This window comes from Vicugna pacos, chromosome 1 (assembly GCF_048564905.1).
Source record: "Vicugna pacos chromosome 1, VicPac4, whole genome shotgun sequence".
Lineage (NCBI taxonomy): Eukaryota > Metazoa > Chordata > Mammalia > Artiodactyla > Camelidae > Vicugna > Vicugna pacos.
The window spans coordinates 83119778-83133770 of NC_132987.1; the positions used below are offsets into that span (position 1 = coordinate 83119778).

Genomic DNA, 13993 nt, shown 5'->3' on the forward strand with positions numbered 1-13993 from the left:
TAAATGATGAGCTCATGCCTGGGACCCCACCTCCCTGAAACACTGACCTGGATGGCAACCAGGATCAGAAATAGCTGTAGTGGCTAATTAAATGCAGATCCCTGGGCTCCACTTCAGATCTACAGAATCCATCAGGAGCAAGAGGTGCAGAAGTCTGCATTTTTAACTAGCACTCACCAGTTGATTTTTGTGTATTCTTGAGTATTGAGAACCAAAGGCTTAGAGTATGTGAAGACAAGCAAAGTGGTGCTAAGACACCAAGATTTAAAGGTGGCCTCCCCATCACCGTACCCCAGAGGCTATTTGTCTCCCATCAATGTCATAAGCCTGATGTGTTTGTTCATATCAGGCTTCATATTGAGCAAACGTGGGTGGTCCAACAGCAGCTCTCAAGGCCAGAATGATGGTCTGGCTCTGTCAGGAAATAATAAGCATCCCAGAGTGCTGCCATTCTATTTATTTTATTCTTTTGATCAGGTATTATTAAACTATTATTTTATTTTATTTTGATCTCTTCTATACCCCCTGGCTCTTATTTCCATACTCCTCTCAATTTTTGATTAACAAAAGCCATCCATGTCACATGGGCTATTCTTAACCAATAACCCAGAATGACAAACAGAACTCTAAACCTGAAAATATGAGACAGGGTAAGGCAATCCAAAGACCTACGTCTTGAAACACAAAACCAACAAATAGAAAGTAAGAACAAATGTTGTGTTGCATAACCTGCCTCCAGCCAACTCTTCAAAATAAACAGAAGGCTGTATTGTTTCTGTTACTGGTGTTGCACCTGAGATGGATAGGAAGTCAGCAGTCACTGAACACCTACTATGTGCTAATAACTTCTCATGTATCTCCTTATTCATTCTGTAAGACAACTTGAGGGAGTATAATTTCCACCATAGGTATGAGGAAACTGAGACTCCAAGAGATTTACTAACCTACTCTAAAAGTCACAGTAAAGAACAAAGCTAGGATTCCAAGTTCCTTACATGTCTAATTCCAAATCCCATACTGATTTTCCCTGGGATAAGGTTGGTGAATAGCCTCATCAAACAGTCTTCATCAAGCACCCCTGAGCAGGTCAAACTGTCGGGAAAGGGCTTCTCTCTCTGGGACTCTCTGCCACTGAGCTGTCAGCTCATGTAAATGAGGTGAAGCTCTGTACATAGCCTGAGTACTTATTTATCACTACTGTAGTCAATGTCAGAATGCACAGAGCTGCCAACAAAAAGAAAGGCCAGGCTGAGTAGTCTGCAAAGACTTAATGTGACAAAGATCTAGATGCAATTGGGGCAGGGTATAGCTCAGTGGTAGAGTGCATGCCTAGCATGCATGAGGTCTTGGGTTCAATCCCCAGTACCTCCAATAAAAATAAATAAGCAAATAAAGCTAGTTACCTCCCCACCCCTGTGGTAAGAACCTAAAGAAGTCATTCTACAGTTGCAGGCTTCATGTTGCTTCACAATTCAGGTTGATGAACAAAGACTGAGGACTTCACATTTATCTAAGGACCTGCTTCAAATTATAGAGGACTCTGTGGTGAGCAAGTGTATCCATTTTCTATTGCTGCTTTAACTCAGCTGGTAAATGTTGCTCAATTTTAAGGACACACATGATTAGACTGGGACTGCCAGGACAATCTCTCCAACACAAGGTCATTGATTTAATCACTTAGGCAAAACCTTTTGCCATGTAAGATAATCACAAGTTCCAGGAACTAGTACATGGGAGTGGAAACATTATTCTGTCAATCACAGCAACACATAGGGCTTACAGTGTGTCAGGCTACAGAAGACAAACACCTATGATTGTAGCATCAGAGATGAGCTAAGACTTATAGTAAAGTACGAGGTGTGCTGAGGCCTTTCATTTAATTCAGGGGAGGAAAGAGGCATATGACAGGCTACTGAAAGACTATAAGGGCCACTTGAGCTAGACCTTGAAGAATGAGTGGAATTTTGAAAGGTGGAGCTAAAAGGTAAGCGCACTTAAGAAATAAGGAAGACCAGAATAAACTCACGGTGGTAGAAGCATACAGGAGATGTTGAAGTCACTCCTACCATAGAAGTAAGAGATAACAGAAAATACAGCTGAACATAAGAGAAGTGGATAAGTGGCAGAAATGACAGTACAAGATACCAATCAGTAGGAAGGTTAATGGTTTTGCTTTTTGGTTTTCTGGGTTTTTTTTTTCCACAAATGAATCCCTAGTTACAGATAAAAATTAAACTAGGTCCCTACCTCACACAAGATTCAAAAATAAATTCCAGGTGGATTAAAGAGCTAATTGTGAAAAATCAATTTTTAAAACTTTTTAGAAGAAAATATTTCAAAATATGTTTTTGAGCCTAGGATAGGAGAGGGCTTTTTAAAACAAGATACAAAAAAAAAAGAACCAAAATAATGAAAGGACGGATAAATGTGATGTCAAAAATTAAAACTTTCATGTATGATTAGCGAAGAAGCACGGGAAAAGCTGTTTAATATCATTGGCCATTTAGGAAATGCTAATTAAAGTAACAAATACCAATACACATCCACTAGAATGGCTAAATTTTAAAAGACTGACAATACCACATATTGGAAAGAATATGGACCAACTGGACCTCATACACTGCAGGTGGGAGCACAAAATGTGCAGCCCCATTGGAAAGCAGTGCATCACTTTTTAACTTTTTATAACACTAAACATGCACTTAGATGTGTATTACATCTAAGATAATTACACAAGTGTATACATTTGTCAAAACTCATCAAATTACACACTTAAAATTTTGGGGTAAACTTTAGAGCATGTAAATTATACTTCAATGAAGCTAACTGAAAAGAACAAACACTTCTGCCCTTCCTTCTTTCCTGCAGCCTGAAACATGATTCTGATGGCTGGAACTTTAGCAACTATTTTAGATTATGAGGATAAGGCCCATATTGAAGAGAAGGACCAGTGAACCTGAAAGAGGATTATTCCTGACAACTTTGTGGATCTGTAATTCCATCCCTGAGTACTGTACTTTCATGACTATTTTATGTGATTTGGAAATGAAATTCTATTATGTATAAAAGCAAAAAAAATTAAATCTATTTTGTATAGCAACAAAAAACTTGAAACTTCTATATGTCAAAAGCACATTTATTGATTGCTTTCTGTTTACCAGTCTCCTTTCAAGTAAGTGCTTTGCATTTTAATTCATTTAATCTTCACAGGAACCCTCTGAAGTAGATACTATTGTCCCTCCAATTTTGTAGATGAAGAAATAGAGAGCAAGGTTAGAGAGGAACTAAGATGTCCATGGCCACACAGGTGATGAGTAATGGAACTAGGATTCATATCTAGCCCAGGTTCTACAGTACCTCTACCACAAGCTACCATAAATAAACGTAAAAGACACAAGACAGAGAAGATATTTGCAATAAATGTAACTGATGAAGGCTGAGTAGCCAGAATGTCATTTTTTAGAAGATTTTTTGGTTTTGGGGGGGTAATTAGGCTTATTTATTTATTTATTCTTTATTTAATGAAGGTACTGGGGATCGAACCCATGACCTTGTACATACTAAGCATGCACTCTACCACTGAGCTATATCTTCCCTTCCCAGAATGTCATTTTTAACTAGGAATCAATAAGGGAAAAAACCTGCTCCCCAACACCCCCCTGACATGAGTGAAGAATAAGAACAGACAATTCAACACAAGGCAAAACCTTAATGTCCAGTAATCATATGAAAAAAATGTTCAATTTCACTAGAAATCAAAGAAAACTAAATTTAAAGCAGAGGTATTTTTCATCTATTAGAGTGACAAAATTTTAAAGATCTATTATATCAAGAATTGGAGACTGAGGAAATAGGAACCCTTGTATACTACTAGAAGCGTAAACTGAATTGCCAGTCACAATCCAGTAATCCCATTTGTTTTATGTACCCTGGAAAAACTCACAGACACGTTCTCTAGCATATGTCCAAAAAAAACAAAATTTATGGCTGCACTGGTAGCAGTAACATAAAATTAGAAATAACCTGAATATCCATCAGTAGAGAAATGGAAAAATAACATCAAGTAACATATATATGACAGAATATGATATTACAGTTTAAAAAGACTTTTTTAAGATAAAAGCATTAGATCTATATTTAGCAACATGGATAGATTTTTAAAGCATTAGGTTGAGTGGAAAATGCAAGTTGCAGAACACTGTTATAGTTTGATGCAACTCATGTATTGTTTTTAAACACCTGAAAAATAATACAATTCATTGCTCATGCACATCTATGAATATAAAAATATAAAAGTGAGGATACGCACTAGTTATAGTGGTTTCCTTTGGGGAGGGGGAGGGGACTAGAACTGAAGGAAGCCAAGGAGGGCTTAACCTAAATATTTTATTTCTTTTATTTAAAAGAAAGAAAAACTTGAAGCAAATAATACAAAAACATCAGTTCTGCATAGTAGGAACACAAGTGTTTGCCATATTACTTTTTGTGCTTTTCATTATGTTTTTAAATTAATAGATCACTTTTTAGAGAAGTTTTAGGCTTACAGAAAATTGAGCAGGAATTCCAGAGTTCTGTGTGTTTTCTTTCTCCCACCCTCACAGTTTCCTAATTACTAACATCTCACATTAGTGTGGTGCATTTGTTACAACTGATGAACCAATCATGACACATTGTTATTAACTAAAGTCCATAATTTACATTAGGGTTCACTTGTGTTTTACAGTTCTGTGGGTTTTGACAAATGCATAATGTCATATATCCATCATTGCCACAGTGTCATACAGAATATGCCACAAAAATCTCCTTTGCTCCCCACCTATTCATCCCTTCCTCCCTGCCCCGAGCCCCTGGCAACTACTGATCTTTCTACTATTTCTAGAGTTTTGCCTTTTCCAGAATGTCATATAACTGGAATCACACAGTATCTAGGCTTTTCAGATTGAATCCTTTCACTTAGCAATGTGCACTTAAATTTCCTCCATGTTTTTTTTTGTAGCTTGATAATTCATTTCTTTTTATTGCAGAATAATATTCCATTGTATGAATGTATCATTGTTTCATTTTGGTTTTTATTCATTCACCTTTTGAAGGACATCTTGGTTGCTTCCATTTGGGGTGATTATATTACACAGTGTTATAAACAGTCATGTGCAGGTTTTTGTATAGACATCAGTTCCCAACTCTTTTGAATAAATAGCTACAGTACATTGCTAAGTCATAGGGTAAGAGTATAATTAGTTTTGTGAGAAGCTGCCAAACTCTCTTCCAAAATGGCTGTCCCATATGGCACTCTCCTCCAGCAACAAATGAGAGAGTGTTTTGGCTCCTTATCCTCTCTAGCATTTGGTGTTGTCAGTGTTCTGGATTTTGGCCATTCTAATAGGTATGTGATAGTACCTCATTGTTGTTTTAATCTGCAGACCCATGAAGACATAAGATAATTTATCTACATATCTTCTTTGGTGAAGTGTCTGTTAAGATCTTTTGCTTACTTTTAAATTGGGTTTTTTGTTTTCTTATTGTCGACTTTATTTTTCTTTTTTAATTTGCATTCTTTCTTATTGAAGTATAGTCAAGTTTACAGTGTTGTGTCAATTTTGGTGTACAGTATGTTTCCTATCATTGACTTCTGAGCATTCTTTGTATATTTTGGATATCTGTCCTTTACCAGACATAGGAATTACAAATATTTTCTCCCAGTCTGTGGCTTATCTTTTCATTCTCTTAAAAGTGTCTTTCACAGATTGGAAATGTTTAATTATCATGTAGCCTAACACATTTTTTTCTTTCATGGCTTGTGTACTTGATGCTATATCTGAAAACTCATCACACCCATGGTCACCTTGATTTTCTCTTATGTTATCTTCTAGAAGTTTTATAGTTTGTTTTTTACATTTAAGTCCTTGATCATTTTGAGTTAACTTTTGTGAAAAATAGAAGGACTATGTCTAGATTCTTGTTTAGTTCTGTTTTGTTTTTGCATGTGTATATACAGTTGTTCTAGTGCCATTTATTCAAAAGATTGTCTTCTCTATATATAGAATTGCTTTTACCTCTTTGTCAAAGATCAGTTGACTACATGGGTGTGAGGCTATTTATGGGCTTTCCTTTCTGTTTCACTGATCTACATCTTTTTTTTTTCACCAATACTACACTGTCTTGATAACTGTAGCTTTACAGTAATTCCTGAAGTCAGATAGTGTCAGTTCTCTGATTTTGTTCTTCAATATTGTATTGGCTATTCTGGGTCTTTTGCCTTTCCATGTAAACTTTAGAATTAGTTTGTCACTATCCACAAAAAATTGCTGGGATTTTTATTTGGATTTCATTGGATCTACAGATCAAGTGGGGAAGAACTGACAAGGTAACCATGTTGATTTATCCAATCCATAAGCATGGAATATCTCCCCATTTATGTGGATCTTCTTTGATTTCTTTCATTAGAGGTTTGTAGTTTTCTTCATCTAAATCTTGTACATATTTTCTTAAACTTATATTTCTTTTCTTTTCTCTTTTTGGTGCTAATGCAAACAGTATTATGTTTTTAATTTCAAACTCCAATTGTTCATTGCTGATATATAGGAGAGCACTTGGCTTCCATATATTAACCTTATATCTTGCAACTATAATCACTTACTAGTTCCAGAGTTTTTTGGTTCATTCTTTGGGACTTTCTACATAGACAATTATAGCATCTGCTAACAAAGACAGTTTTATTTCTTCCTTCCCAATCTGTATGCTTTGTATTTCCTTTCCTTATATGGCTGCATTACCTAGAACTTCCAGTATGGTATTGAATGGGAGTGGTGAAAAGGGACAACCTTGCCTTGTTCCCAATCATGGAGAGAAAGCATTTAGTTCTTCACTATTAAGCACAATGTTAACTGCAGGTTTTGTGTAGATATTCTGTATCAAACTGAGGAAGTTCTCTCTCTATTCCTAGTTTGCTACTTTTCAGATTTTTTAAAAATATTTTCTTTTTCTTTTAATTTTTATTTATTTTGGGGGGAGAAATAATTAATTTTATTTATTTATTTTAATGGGGGTACTGGGGATTGAACCCTGGACCTCACACATGCTAAGTGTGCACTCTACCACTGAGCTACACCCTCCCCTTAAAATTTTTTTTCTTTAAAAAAAAAAAAAACTAGGAGAGTCTTTATAGCCAGATAATAAAGGACCTTAAATGCCAGGTTAAGAAGTTTAAACTTTATTCCATGAACAATAAGAAGTAACTGAATATTTTGAGGAGAAAGAAAGGAAGGAAGGAAGGAAGGAAGGAAGGAAGGAAGGAAGGAAGGAAGGAAGGAAGAAAGAAAGAAAGGGAAAGAAAGAAAGAAAAGGAAAGAAAGAAAGAAAGAAAGAAAGAAAGAAAGAAAGAAAGAAAGAAAGAAAGAAAGAAAGAGAAAAAGAAAGAGAGAAAGAAAGAGAAAAAGAAAGAGAGAAAGAGAGGAAAGAAAGAGAAAGAAAGAAAGGAAGAAAGAAAGGAAGAAAGATAAGAAAGAAAGAGAAAGAAAGAAAGAAGGAAGGAGGGAAGGAAGGAAGAAAGAAAGAAAGGAAGGAAGGAAGGAAGGAAGGAAGGAAGAAAGAAAGAAAGAAAGAAAGAAAGAAAGAAAGAAAGAAAGAAAGAGAAAGAGAGAAAGAAAGAGAAAAAGAAAGAGAGGAAAGAAAAAGAAAGAAAGGAAGAAAGATAAGAAAGAAAGAAGGAAGGAGGGAAGGAAGGAAGGAAGGAAGGAAGGAAGGAAGAAAGAAAGAAAGAAAGAAAGAAAGAAAGAAAGAAAGAAAGAAAGAAAGAAAGAAAGAAAGAAAGAAAGAAAGAGAAAGAAAGAAAGAAAGAAAAGGAAAGAAAGAAAGAAAGAAAGAAAGAGAGAGAGAAAGAAAGAAAGAAAAAGAAAGAGAGAAAGAAAGAGAAAAAGAAAGAGACAAAGAGAGGAAAGAAAAAGAAAGAAAGAAAGGAAGGAAGAAAGAACAAACGAACAGAGATATGCATCAGAACCCTTAAACCCTTCCAGAATACAGGAATTTTTAAAGATGTCCAGAAAAGGGGACTCCTCCAAGTTCTTCAAAAACTCATTCTGGTGACATACGAATCTCACTCTCTGTTAACCCTGCCTGAGGGCCAACTTGAATCCCTTGGAGGGTCCAGGGAAGATGCAGAATATTCATCAGTCTGGATAAACTGCTTCCACAAAAACATGACTTCCAAACTCAATATTCCATTCCCTACTCCCTGCCCAGAAGGGGAAGCTACATCACTCTGGTTCAGAGCAGAGGTGCAGGCACCCAGTGGCCCAGACTCCTAAGCAACATAGGAAGTTCAGTGACCACCTGAAACTACAGTGTTGACACATTCATTTTCATCACACCATCTAGAGTTGCTATTGTCAAGAGCTCTAGTGGCACCTAGATGCCTATCTACAGAGAACACTCGGTAGCCCAGTTCTACTGTGGGGACATGAGGTGCAATCAGAATCCTCATTTTTGCCAGATCCCCAGGTGACTCATATGCACATTAAAAACTGGAAACACTGGTCCAGAGCAAAATTTCTCAACAGGGGCACTATTGACATTTTGGACCTGATAATTCTTTGTTATGTGAGGCTGACCTGAGCTTTCTAAAATGTTTAGCAACATCTCTGGCCTCTGCCTACTAGATTCTGCCAGCACTTTTCTCCTGGTTGTGACAATCAAAGATATCTACAAATACTGATAAAGGTCCCCTGAGGGGCAAAATCATATCCCCTTCCCCAACTAAGAAGTCTTGGTTTAGAAGACCCTGGGTCAAATCCCTTTGACATAAAAAGAAGTCTTCCTTTTCTCTTTGGGAAAAGAGAAATGTTAACGAGTTTAGCTGTTAACTATTATATCAAAATAAGTCTAAACAATATTAGGTGCACTTTTTCCAGAAAGATAAAGTACTTATTGTTGCAACTAACTTTAATCATCCTGCCTCCCTCTTATAAGGACCCTTACGATTACATTGGGTTGGCCCGGATAATCCAGTGTAATCTCCTCATCGCCAAATCCTTAACTTTAATCAAATCTTCAAATCTCTTTTACCATGTGAAAGAAAGCCAAATATGTCACTCCAACAGAAAAAATATTTTGAGCTGAAGGTGATTAAGAAGCAGCAAACTCAGGGGAATCTCTCTCCATCCTCTCAGTTTCTGTCTCTTTCTACTGGAGACAGATTCTTATCAGCCCAGAGATGGCACCAGGGGAATCTGCCAACAAACCTTAGACACTAGTTCCCTCCTACATGTTCTTCTCCCCACAGTATGCCACCCTCAGAAGCCTGAACTACCTCTCTTTGTCCTGTCATTTCCCTGTGAAGCTTGCAGGTGAATTCAGCCATGATCTCCAATGAATACCAGAAACCCTGGGAGCTCTGCAAAATCAGATTGACTTTCTGGCCGAGGTGGTCTTACAAAACAGGAGGGGTCTGGACCTACTCATGGCCAAAGAGGGGGAACTCTGCCTCTTCCGAAACGAAGAGTGCTGTTTTTATGGCAATCAATCAGGAATTGTCAGAAGGATGGTTCAAGAGTTACAAGACCGAGTGAAAAAGAGAAAATATATTTTAGATAAGAGCCCATGGACAGGCCTCTGGGGCTGGACCTCCTGGCTGGCACCGTTCATAGGTCCCTTGCTCCTGATTTTTGCAGTTCTGCTATTTGGGCCCTGTGTCCTAAACTTCCTGACCTGCTTTGTCAGTGAGCGGATAGAGGCTATAAAACTTCAGATGTTAGCCTCCAATTATGAGTCCCTGCAACAGTTAAGTGATGATGCTTACTCCAACTAGGGTTGTGAAAGCATCAAGAGGAGGGAATGTGAAGGAAAAGCCGGGCAGGTCTAACAAGATAATTCACAAGTCTAAGAATGTGAAAGAAAAGCTGAGTTGGTCTAACAAGATAACTCATAAGTCTAAAAATGTGAAAGAAAAGCTGGGCTGGGCTAACAAGATAACACACAAATCTAAGTATCTGAATACTGATCTAAGTTCTGCTGGACTAACTTGTAAATCTGAGTTAATTAGTGTTGGTTTGCTGTTCATGTTTTTTTGCTAGCCAGCTGGATTTTCAAAGAGATATATCTGGCTTTGGAATGTTGGTTTGCTGCCTCCCCGCCTCCACTTTTGTGATAATGATGCTGCTAAAGCTGTTCCATGCCTATTGGCCAAATACCCCAAGCTTGTACTTTACCGTATAAAACCTCACGCACACGTCTTGGAGGTGCTCAGAGCTTCGGAGCAGAAGCCCCTCTGAGCCCGCCGGTGTACTACATCTGAGTACTCCAACCCTCCGAGTGGTGCTTGTTTCTTGGCTGGTGTGTCGTTTCCGTAACATCTCTACACATTTACTGTTCTTCGTTTAAGATGCTCTATAAGCCGGCAGTTCTAAGCTGCTACTCTGAATTACTTTTCACTGAGGTTTCTCCCACATGATATGCAATACATGAGTTAACAAACTGTTTTTCTCTTGTTAATCTGTCTTTTGTCACAGAGTCCCAGCTGAAAACCTAAGAGGAGTGAAGTTTTGCCTAGCCTTGTTTCTGGTGACCCACATGGAGTCAGCTGGGATGCCCTGCTCTCTCTGGACCCTGCACATGGCACCCTGGGACAAAAAGCCAGCAATGAAAAGAATTCTTATCAAAGTCAGCTCTCTCAGATTTCTCTGGAATGCCTGGATGAGAAGGTAAAAATTTCCCTTATCCCTTTCCTTCCAAATGTTTTTCCAAAGAAATATCTGTAAACATTCGTTCTTTGAATTGTGACTCTGTGGATTTGGTTTGGGGTACCCACAGCCTCTGAGGAATAGTCATTATTTTCCTGGTCTCTGTCTTTTGTGGTGTTTGTCATAAGGAAGCCATAAAAGGGCCTTCATCATCTCTCCCTTACTTGTCCTATTTGTGCTGGGAAATTTTCAGTGTAACCCCTTGGGTAACACAGATTAAGGCAATTTCAGGCATCTCGCTCTGTGAGAACTCAGAGCTTCTTCACTCTATCATAACAAAGGTCTTCACTTTCTTAGAGAATCTTTGGGAAGAAACTTTAGATCTCGAGAGGGAACTGCATCTTTTGTACCCTCTTTGGGGACACTTCTTGTGTCCATGGTTAAGCCATAGAAGATTTATTGGTTTTAAGCCCTTAAAAGGCTTATTTGTTTAGTTACAGTCACATTACAATAGGTACACCTTTAAAGATTTGGACTTTTATATCTAAAAGGATATTTTAGAGAGCCCTCATTTTAAACAAATGTCATATTGGAATCTAGAAACTGGTTTTAGCAAGGTCCTAAGAATATAAAACAAGGCTGTTTTATTGTTCTTTACTCTGTAACCAGGCCTTTGTTTCAGAATAATAAAGAAGAGGAAGAGAGAGAAAATAAAGGATAAAAACTAGATAGATGTAGGAAGTTTGGAATAGAAAGAGGGAGAAAGAAAATCCTGTGTAGTCAAGTTGGCTAAAATTGAATGAGTTTATTACAAGATTTAATATCAAAAGTATGCTTAAGTAAAACTAAAATTTAATTTTCTTTCTCTGTTAAGAGGACAAAGTCTCTTTGGATTATTGGTCTGCCCTTAATAATAATTTCTTACCTTCTAGGAAATCTGCCTAGAAAAAATCTGTCTTATCAAAATATTTCCTGTGCTTCATGCTGTCTTTATCAGGTTTTCAATCACTGAAGAAAAACTGAGTCTTCTCAATATTAAGAGAGCTAAGGTTTTTGTTTTTGTTTTTGTTTTTGTTTTACAACATGTAACTTCCTGGATTTGCCTTTGAAATCTTTTCATTGTCACTTTGGTTGGATAGATAACTATTACTTCATAGTGATCTGTGATCTGATTAAATCAAGTGTTTGAAACCTTTTGACATTTTTTACAAGTTTCTCAAAATCAAATTCTAAATGAAGTCTATTTTATTTGGAAACAACTTTGGGATTTTCCAGAGGCACCTGGAAATTTTCAAAGGATTTGTTCTCTCTCCTTATACAAAGAGAAATGTTAAATTAATTATGCTTATTTGATTTGTTAAATTACATGGGAATAAGAAGTAATGCTAAACCTTCTTTAAGTTATATTTGTATGGGTATATGTTACTATTATAAATAGTCAGAAATCATATAAATTTGACATGCCCTAGTATGATGTTATCAGTCATAATTCCAGTTATCATCTTAAAATGTTGCATGTCACAGAAATAACCAAATTTCATTGTCAATTATTATATTATAACGAACTCTCATCAGATCTCAACTGATGAGAATGACTATAATTTTTATGACTTTTTTCTTTGAAACATTGCTGGTTTGTTAAAGTTACATTTTTCCAGATTTAAGAAAAATTTTTTCTATTTTCTATTGAGCCGTCTATAACTTACAGCAATTTGGTAAATTATAACTTTGTAAACAGAATTTTCTCCCTACCTTCTCCCTTAAGATCAGGTAGGGAGAAGCTCTTACTGAGTATTCTTATTTTCATGCAATCTAGTTATTTGCATAAATCCAGTGAGAATCTGTTTTCCTTATAACAGGACACAGTGGGAAATACTGGTTTTATTACCAAGATTGACTGGAATGTTACATTTGAGAATAATGTGCATGGACTCAGATATGACCCAACAGTTTTAAGGAACTAAGGTTGACTTTATGGAGCCAATAAAGCCTCCCTTCAAAAAGACAATCTGGTCTCTGGTTTATAGGGTTGCCAGCTTTACTGATGAGTGTGGAAGGTCACTTCCTGGCAGACCTAGAGTCTCATGATTTTAGAGATCTCAAGAAAAAGAGGAATTTACTCAATGTATAGGCATTACAAGTGAGTCTTAGGTGTGGCTTCCAGAATAATCTCATATTTTTTAGTGAAAATTCTAGCAAAACAGATTTAAAAGAGCTTACATGACCAATCACCATTCTTGTTGCATTTATGTAAAAAAATCAGACCAAGTTTAATGAGACTAGGCTAATTTTGTAAACGAATTAGTCTCACTGTGATTATCTTTGCTTTGTTTCAATTAAATATTTGTTATTTATCTGTGAACTGGAGGGGATCCCGAATCCTTCCAGTTTCCTCCAGTATCTGACTACAACTCTCCAAACTAACATTTCCAATTTTTCTCCCAGTCTTCTGACTTGGAATCACTGAGAAATAAAACTGCCCTTTTCCCCAAAGCCTTGTAAGCTGAAGGTGGACCACCTGATATAAACAGGAAACCCACGACAGCTCACGTATGGACAACTCTTGTGCCTGTTGCCTTGAGGGCCACTCAGAACATTCACTGGAACATCTGATAACATCGCCAGAGACTTTCGCACTGCTACAGATCCTTTGAGCCCAATATCTACAAATCTTCTTGGCTGAGTGCCATCTGAATTCAAAACCTGATTTAGAGTCTGCTCCAACCTATTAACTTTGTTTTTCTTCTGTTTCCATAGAAATGCCTCTTATCAAATCCTTGATTATAAGTACCACATAGTAGCTTAACGTAGGTGGAAACCCATCCACAACAACACCTGGAATGAGACCCAACTGTTGAACTAGCTTGACCTAGTCCCAGATTAAGAGGCTGATTCAATCAGATAGGGGACATGTACTTAAATTCATCCTTTTCTGCTTGTTCCAACTATGTTTTTCTCCCCTTTTGCTGAGCTCCTATCTCACAGCTTCTAACTCAAATCTCTCCACAGCTACCAACTCAGCTTTTAATATGTGACACTTTCTAAAAATCACTTCCAACTGGGAACTAAAGGAAACAAGATTATGTCATTCCCAAAACATGCCTCTTTGACATAAAAATTATTTTGAGCTGCAGGCAATTAAAAAGCAGGAAATACAGGAAAAGCTCTCTGTATCTTCTCTGATTCTATCTAGAGGCAGGATGTACATTCTTTCACTGGAGACAGATTCTTATCAGCCCAGAGGTGGCACGAGGAATCTGCAAGCAACCTTTCCCCATTCGTTCCCTTCCATATGTTTAACCTCTGCTGCCCTTGGAAGC

At 37.1% G+C, this 13993-nt stretch overlaps 2 protein-coding genes and 1 long non-coding RNA gene across 11 annotated transcripts in view; 1 reads left to right on the forward strand and 2 right to left on the reverse strand.

Moving 5' to 3' along the window:
- Window positions 1–13993, reverse strand: part of LNP1 (leukemia NUP98 fusion partner 1) — a 311204-nt gene that overhangs the window by 201485 nt on the left and 95726 nt on the right. The gene's annotated exons all lie outside the window — the stretch shown is intronic.
- TMEM45A (transmembrane protein 45A) overlaps window positions 1–13993 on the reverse strand; it is a 96999-nt gene that overhangs the window by 33596 nt on the left and 49410 nt on the right. The window lies entirely within an intron of this gene.
- Window positions 10226–13979, forward strand: LOC140698034 (uncharacterized). The gene is made up of 3 exons (XR_012075419.1): window positions 10226–10326; window positions 10503–10694; window positions 13119–13979. It is a non-coding gene; the product is annotated as an uncharacterized lncRNA (long non-coding RNA).